Source organism: Struthio camelus, chromosome 23, assembly GCF_040807025.1.
Source record: "Struthio camelus isolate bStrCam1 chromosome 23, bStrCam1.hap1, whole genome shotgun sequence".
Taxonomy (NCBI): domain Eukaryota; kingdom Metazoa; phylum Chordata; class Aves; order Struthioniformes; family Struthionidae; genus Struthio; species Struthio camelus.
Genome location: NC_090964.1, coordinates 6,042,838 through 6,049,292, shown reverse-complemented (window position 1 = coordinate 6,049,292; position 6,455 = coordinate 6,042,838).

Here is a 6,455-nt window from a genome sequence, read left to right as displayed (position 1 = left end):
TTTCTTAAACAACAACAACAACAGCAGCAGACTGAGGCTTTGCAAATCTGAAAATGTGTATCACTGCGTCTCTGGGGTAAAATGGTCTGAACTATAAAAGCTTTGAGTGTTCTGTCATAGTGGTTGCTTTGCCAGTAATAGTGTATTTTTAAAACTTCATACGACAAATATATGCAAAAGCCATACTGACAATAAAGGCTCTGAACTTTAAACTGTATAAGCAGGTTTGTAACATGCTGTTGGAGCTATAGGCAAAAGGGTATGAAAAATGCAGCGTTTGTATGCAGCGCTAATAGTTTTGCACTACCGACTAATAAAACTGTCCCTCCAATATATCAAGTAGGTTTCTATCACCACGCAGGTTGCTGGGGAAGGCAACTAGAGCAATCGTTTGGGATGTGGGGTCAGGGAGGAGGGAAGCAGCAGGTCACGGTGAGAAGCAGTAGATATCTTCCATCGTACAGACAGAGGAGTGGTGACCACCACCTGGCCCTGTGAGCATTGACTCTGCTCACGTGCAAGTCCCGCTAGACACTACACTACACGAAGGTTTATAGCCTGCTGAAACACTTTGTCTTCCTCGGCTTGTGTGAGGTAGTCTATCTGAAGGCAGTAATGGCTGCAAATACAGCCTCTTTCCTTATCAATTTTGTGTAAAATTGTGCCATTCTTATAACAAAGGCATTCACCGAGCTTTGGACTTGTCTTGCTGAGTCTTAAACATTTGTCTGTGGAACTTCTTAGCAGACAAAATTAAAATTCTATTAAGGAGGAAAAAATGAAAAAATTCAAGTATAAACAATTCACCTCAGAGACATATATGACTGTAAGAAAAAGTAAAGAATTAAGAACACACAAGTGAAAGTCTGATATTTAACAATTTGCAAATTATTTTACATCTTTGCTTTTATATCGTAGTAGTAGCCTGTGCAGACCTGCAGAGGAAGATCAAGTTCTTCAATTAGCAGCGAAATAGTTGTTTTAAAGCTAATTTTGCAGCTATCTTCATTCCACTCCAGGACTAACACTCCCTTCAGCTGAGAAAAGTCCTTGCCTCTGTACAGGTGCAAGCCCTGTGTTATGACTGGCTCACCATCACAGCCCCAAGGGCTATAAAGCTAATCAGACTTGGAATTGAGGTTCAGTTGTGCCACACAGTAACCAGCTGGTCTGTACCACTGTAAACTCGCTGAGCTTGGAGATCCCATTGACCTGCACTTCCCTCTGAGTCTCTGAAACTCACCCCCTCCTCTGTCATCTCCGCTGGGAACAGCCTCAGGTGGTACCAGATGAGCCAATGGTCCTTCCCAACCTAAATTATTCACTAATTCTGTATAATGAACTGGATTTTTTCTAAGAATGGGAAAGGTGTGGCCAAGCTCCCTCTGTAATTCCAAATCCCTAATGAGAGATACACTCAAGTCCCAATAGACCACCCACCCCTGCAGGTCCTACTAGCCTAGCAGAATTTCAAGACCTGTTGCTGCTTGTTGATGCTGTGTGAGATGTGCAGCTGGTGTAAATTAGGGAGGACCCACTAATTTCAGCAGAGCTGTTCTGACTGAGGAGTTGAGTCCCTGGATTTTCAGGGCAGAGATTACTTGAGCTACCCTGGGGGATGCCAGAGGGTCTTTGGAGAGACTGGATCTGGTGGAGGATTGTACCTTGTACCTTTTCAGGTATGACTGTTGTCATAGCAGCCCCTGGCTTATGTGCTGGAAGTGCCTCCTAGTAAGCATGGCAGAGCAGCTGCGTATTCAGTTGGCAGAACGAGCCAGGGATCAGTGCAGGAGCCAAGGGCTAGACAGACCTCACTTCAGTCCCTTCTTTCACAAGCCGTATGACCTTGAGCAAATCCTTTTGTGCCTCATCCCTGGAGACATTGTGAGGATCAAATCCCATAAAGGATGGGATGACGCTCAGGTATGTTGGAGATGTGCACCAGAAGAGTATGTTAGATCGGCAGGCCTCCTTGAATGAGCCTGCTCAAAGTCTGATTAAATGCACCCTCCCTCTCTGCAGTTTTCTTTCAGGATAATTAAGCATGCTGCAAACTAAGAAGTGGAAAAACCCCAAGGAAGCATCCATTTCACAGGTGGGTACAGCTGATTTTCCTCCCAGGACCTGTCCCTCCTGCAGTTGTTCTGTGCAAGCCGAGGCCTAGGCACAAATGTTCCTGGCTGTGATGGTGATTCACATTCATACCCACATTTTGTAGTTGGCAGGGGTCTCAGAAGATCACTGATTATTATGCTTCCATGTGGAGACCTGTGCTTGTCTGCAGGTAACAGGTATGTCGTTGTTCCACCTTGACAAGCCTCAAGGCGCAGAGAGATTGCTGATAGCTTTGTCTGCGCTGCCCTAAGGCCTGATCCTCTGTCTGGACCAATAACCTGGAGGCTGAGCCCCAGGGGTCCTGGGTAGCCCTCCGCCCAAGCATACCTGGTGCTGAGTTTGCCCACAGGCGGGTGCATGCTGCCTTGAGGCACGGTCAGGTCAGGGCAAAAGCTGTGCTCACAGCCCTTCCTGGGATGGCTGTTTGATGGGGCTGCAGCCACAGCTGATGCAGCATGCCTGGGTGTCATACACAGTCTGCAGCAGGGCTGAGAGCTGGGGCAGGCTCCCCAGAGCTCTAGTCCAGGGTCCAGTCCATGAACTTCTGCCCTGGATAAAGAAATATGTCATCTGCCTGCAGCAGCTGCTGACAAATGTTTCAGCCCTGCCATGTCTGGGATCCTTCAAGAAAACTAGGAACGCTTGGGAAGGTGGCAGCTTTGGCAGATTCAGAGCTGGCTGCAGCCTGCCAGGAGACAGAGCATAGAAACTGGCCACAGAAGCTCTTGTTGCACGATCTTTGTTATTTGGGCAAAATCCTCCTGCCTGTGTTACGCAAGTCAGGGTAGATAATTACATGGGTCTTAGCTAGCCTGAAAGCCTCACATCTGGCTAAGGTGCCCTGTGTTGGAGAGACTAGCCAGACTTCTCACCAGAACAAAAACAGAGTGAGAAGGAGGGAGAAGACTGTCAAGCGCTTCCCTTCCAAAACTAAGGCCTAGTTTTTGCAAAGAACTCGATACCTGTGGTGTTCAGCTTTGGGAAGGCTTCTCAGCCCTCAGAAGCATCGACTTTCATGCTGTTTCCCCTGCTCTGGAACAGGAATCCTATGCCTTGATGAATAGGGTTTAATTTCTTTCCTGGTAGCCTCTCTGAGTGCCCTTGGTTGCATACCCTTCAGTAAGCCACAGAACTGGCTGTTTGCCTCCTGCAAGGATCAGGCTCCAGGGGGGCATTTTTTCCAGACGAGAATGTGTGCTTTTGCTGGCAAGCTCTGTATCTAAGCACTGGCTCTTTATGAACTTTTGATGCCAAGCATGTTTTTATGTATTTACTTCCTTTATAAGGACATAAACAGGCACCCCACCCATCGCAAGCCTGGCGCCCCTTGATAGACCTTGATTTCACAATAAATCTTCAAATACAATGGAGTGTTCCCTCCCGGTACTAAAATAACTGTAGGCTTCATTAGTGAACTCTGCAGCCAGGAACAAAATCTGTTCTGTGCTTAACTCCCCCAAAAGATGGGCAGGATAGTGTGCCCTCGGGCTCCGGGATCTGGCAAGCCCAGGCCGAGAGGGCAATCCTCGCTCTGCTGAAGCCAGTGGGTGTTGCCTGTGCAGTCAGGATTTCATCCCAAGGCTGTGCTGAAGTGGAAGGGGGTGGCTTTTCCTGCCCTTTCCGTCCGTAGGGCAGGGTAGCCTTTCCCATCCAGATTGGAGGCAGATATACTGCTGTATTTACCCTCTGCTGAGCTCTATTGACAACTTACAGCAGCTAACCTCATGATGCAGCCGATTCGTATGCAGCAGTGGGTGGGATGGATCTGATGGTGGGATGGATCTGATCCCAAACGCTCCTCTAGACCGAGGCTGAATTAGCACTGAACTTGAACTGGAACACAGGTCTGGAAGAGACCATCTCAGCCAGTAAGTCTCAGGCAACCATGTTAGCCAAAAGCCTTCAGAGGCCCCTCTCCCTTTCTACTCCAAAGCACATGAACCTGCAGAACTCTTTCCAAACCTCACAGCAAATTCAAGGCCTTGATAAATGTTGAAGGGTTTTTTCTTTTGTAGTGTTATACCACAGAGAAATAAACAGTGTCGCTTACATCTTGCAGCCTTCTTAACAGCAGGGAGGAAGCTGGGTGAAAGTGCCCAATCTTACGACACGCATCTCATCCCCAGACTATACAAGAAGGCAAAAAAGCAGGGGACAGGACTCCTTCTTGGCCCCAGATCTGGCAATCAGTTTAACCTGAGCACGTGAGCAGGATGCATCACTAGTTGGCTAAGGAACGGTGAAACAAAACTCACGTGTTTCGGACCATCTAGCTAGATGAAACTCACCATTTCTGCTGGGCCAAATTTATGTTTTGTATAATGCCAGTGGGCCAACTTAGAATGATTGCCTGTGATCTAGTCAGACAGTAACTTTTGCTAAGGCTGGACAGCTGCAAGAATGGAAACGTTCCTGCAAAGAGCTGCCCTGACAGCCACCAGCATGTCGTATGGACCACTAAGCAGCTATGAGGCGGGGGACAGCTTTGAATTGATTGAGGACAGGATGAGCCTGGTTTCCTTTAGCATGCTGCCTGTGCTGGCAGAGATCACGCTGAGCCAAAAAACTGTGTGTTCATTTGCATGAGTTTTATTCCTCAGTGTTACATGATTTTTAGCAATTATCTACATGTCTTCTTTTTTTTAATTAATACAAATTCAGGAAAGCCGTTGGCTGTACCTGGTAAGTGAACCCAGAAGAACGTAATAAGGTGAATTAAACGCCCAGTATTCTTTGCTTGGGGGAGATTTTAAGCGGGGTTGACATCTTTATTCCGTCACTTGGAAGAGCTCAGGCAAAAAGAAGAGACACAAATCGGCATTAACTAGGGTGTTCCCTCCCTTTGATCTTTATGAGCGCTGAACCTTCATGTTCTTCTCCTGGTTCGTGGCAAGCGGTTTGCCCACTAGGGGGGAACAGTTAGTTGTTAGCACTAGGAGTAGTTTTAGTTGTCCCAATGGCCCAAGAAAAACTTGCTCCATGAGTGTATGGGGCTCCCAGAAGACAAGAATCTCCAGCTAGCACTTGCCCTTCATGTCCTGCTACTTGAAGAAGGTAGAGCTTATCTGGCTGGGCTTTTCTTCTGGTTCGTTTCCAGGAAAGGGGATGCCACTCATGAATTTTGAGGGCCCAAATAATTCATGTATCTTACTCAGTCTAAAAGATATTCTCTCCTAACTGTGACTTAGTCTAGGTTTATTGCCTTTATGGCAGGCTTCCTCCAGGCCATGAGAGGTAAGGTGGGTTCCTCCACCCCCAGAAACCCTTAATTGGATGCTCCTGGCACTTTGCAGTGAAGAGACTGGGGCAGGGTGTTGGCTCTGTTATCTAGCAGAGGAGCTAGGATGGATCCAGCCACTCATCTCTTAGCAAGGTGGGGAAGAAAACTGGCAGGCAACAGCAGAGCTAAGGTGGTTTTTAGGATAAGCAGGACTGCAACTCAGTATTTCCCTTTGCTACCAGCCTGGAAAGCTGAAGGCATCCAGATGGATGATGAGCAGCTTGATAAGGATTTTTTTATAATCGAATTATCCTTTATTTTTGTTGTTTTAGGTAGAAACTTAACCAAGCCATCATAATGCTGGTTTATTTTCCCCACAAAACTCCTGACAGGTAAGTGAGTATTATGATTGTGGTTAAACAGTTCATTCAAGGTCGTGCAGCAGGTTTATGTTAGAAGCAGAACTGGGAAGATCGTGGCTCAAGGTCCAACTGCTGCTTCTCAGACAAGGAACGATGTGTGAATTGAGCCATGCATTAAACACTCTCCTTTTTAAAAGACACAAATATAACACCTTCAAGCGCCCCACGTGGTTTGGAATTCAGCTGTGGTTTATACCCTTGCTGTGTGGGAAAGCGAGAGCAGAGGTGTGTAGCACTTTATCCCTGTCTCATTTTATGAGCAGTGGGAAAATGCCTGGCAAAATGTGAGCAGCTAATTTTAGGCAACAACACAGCTTAAAGTGCCAAGCCTTCCAAAAAGGCAAGGAATCTGTATCCAGGCAGATTGCCTTTAGCTCCTAACTGCTCTAGGGCATTGGATGTTTATGCCACCTCCAGTATATTAAATCTTTTGTGTGGAGACATAATCCTTCGTTGTGACATCAGAGGTAGCTGTTATGGAAATGGTTGTGAAATCCCTCATCTTATTGAAGAGGAAAAGAAGGAGGTGCATATGAGGTGATTTGTGCTGTGCTAATGCTTTCCAGCCCCCAATCCCAAGGGGCTTCCCAAGTGCTGATTAATTAAAGGAGAATTGTTCGCTTTCAGCAGCGGACAAACAGAGGCATGGGAAGAGTGGAAGCTCAGCTGGTGTTGCATCAGGACCTAAAAGGACCCGA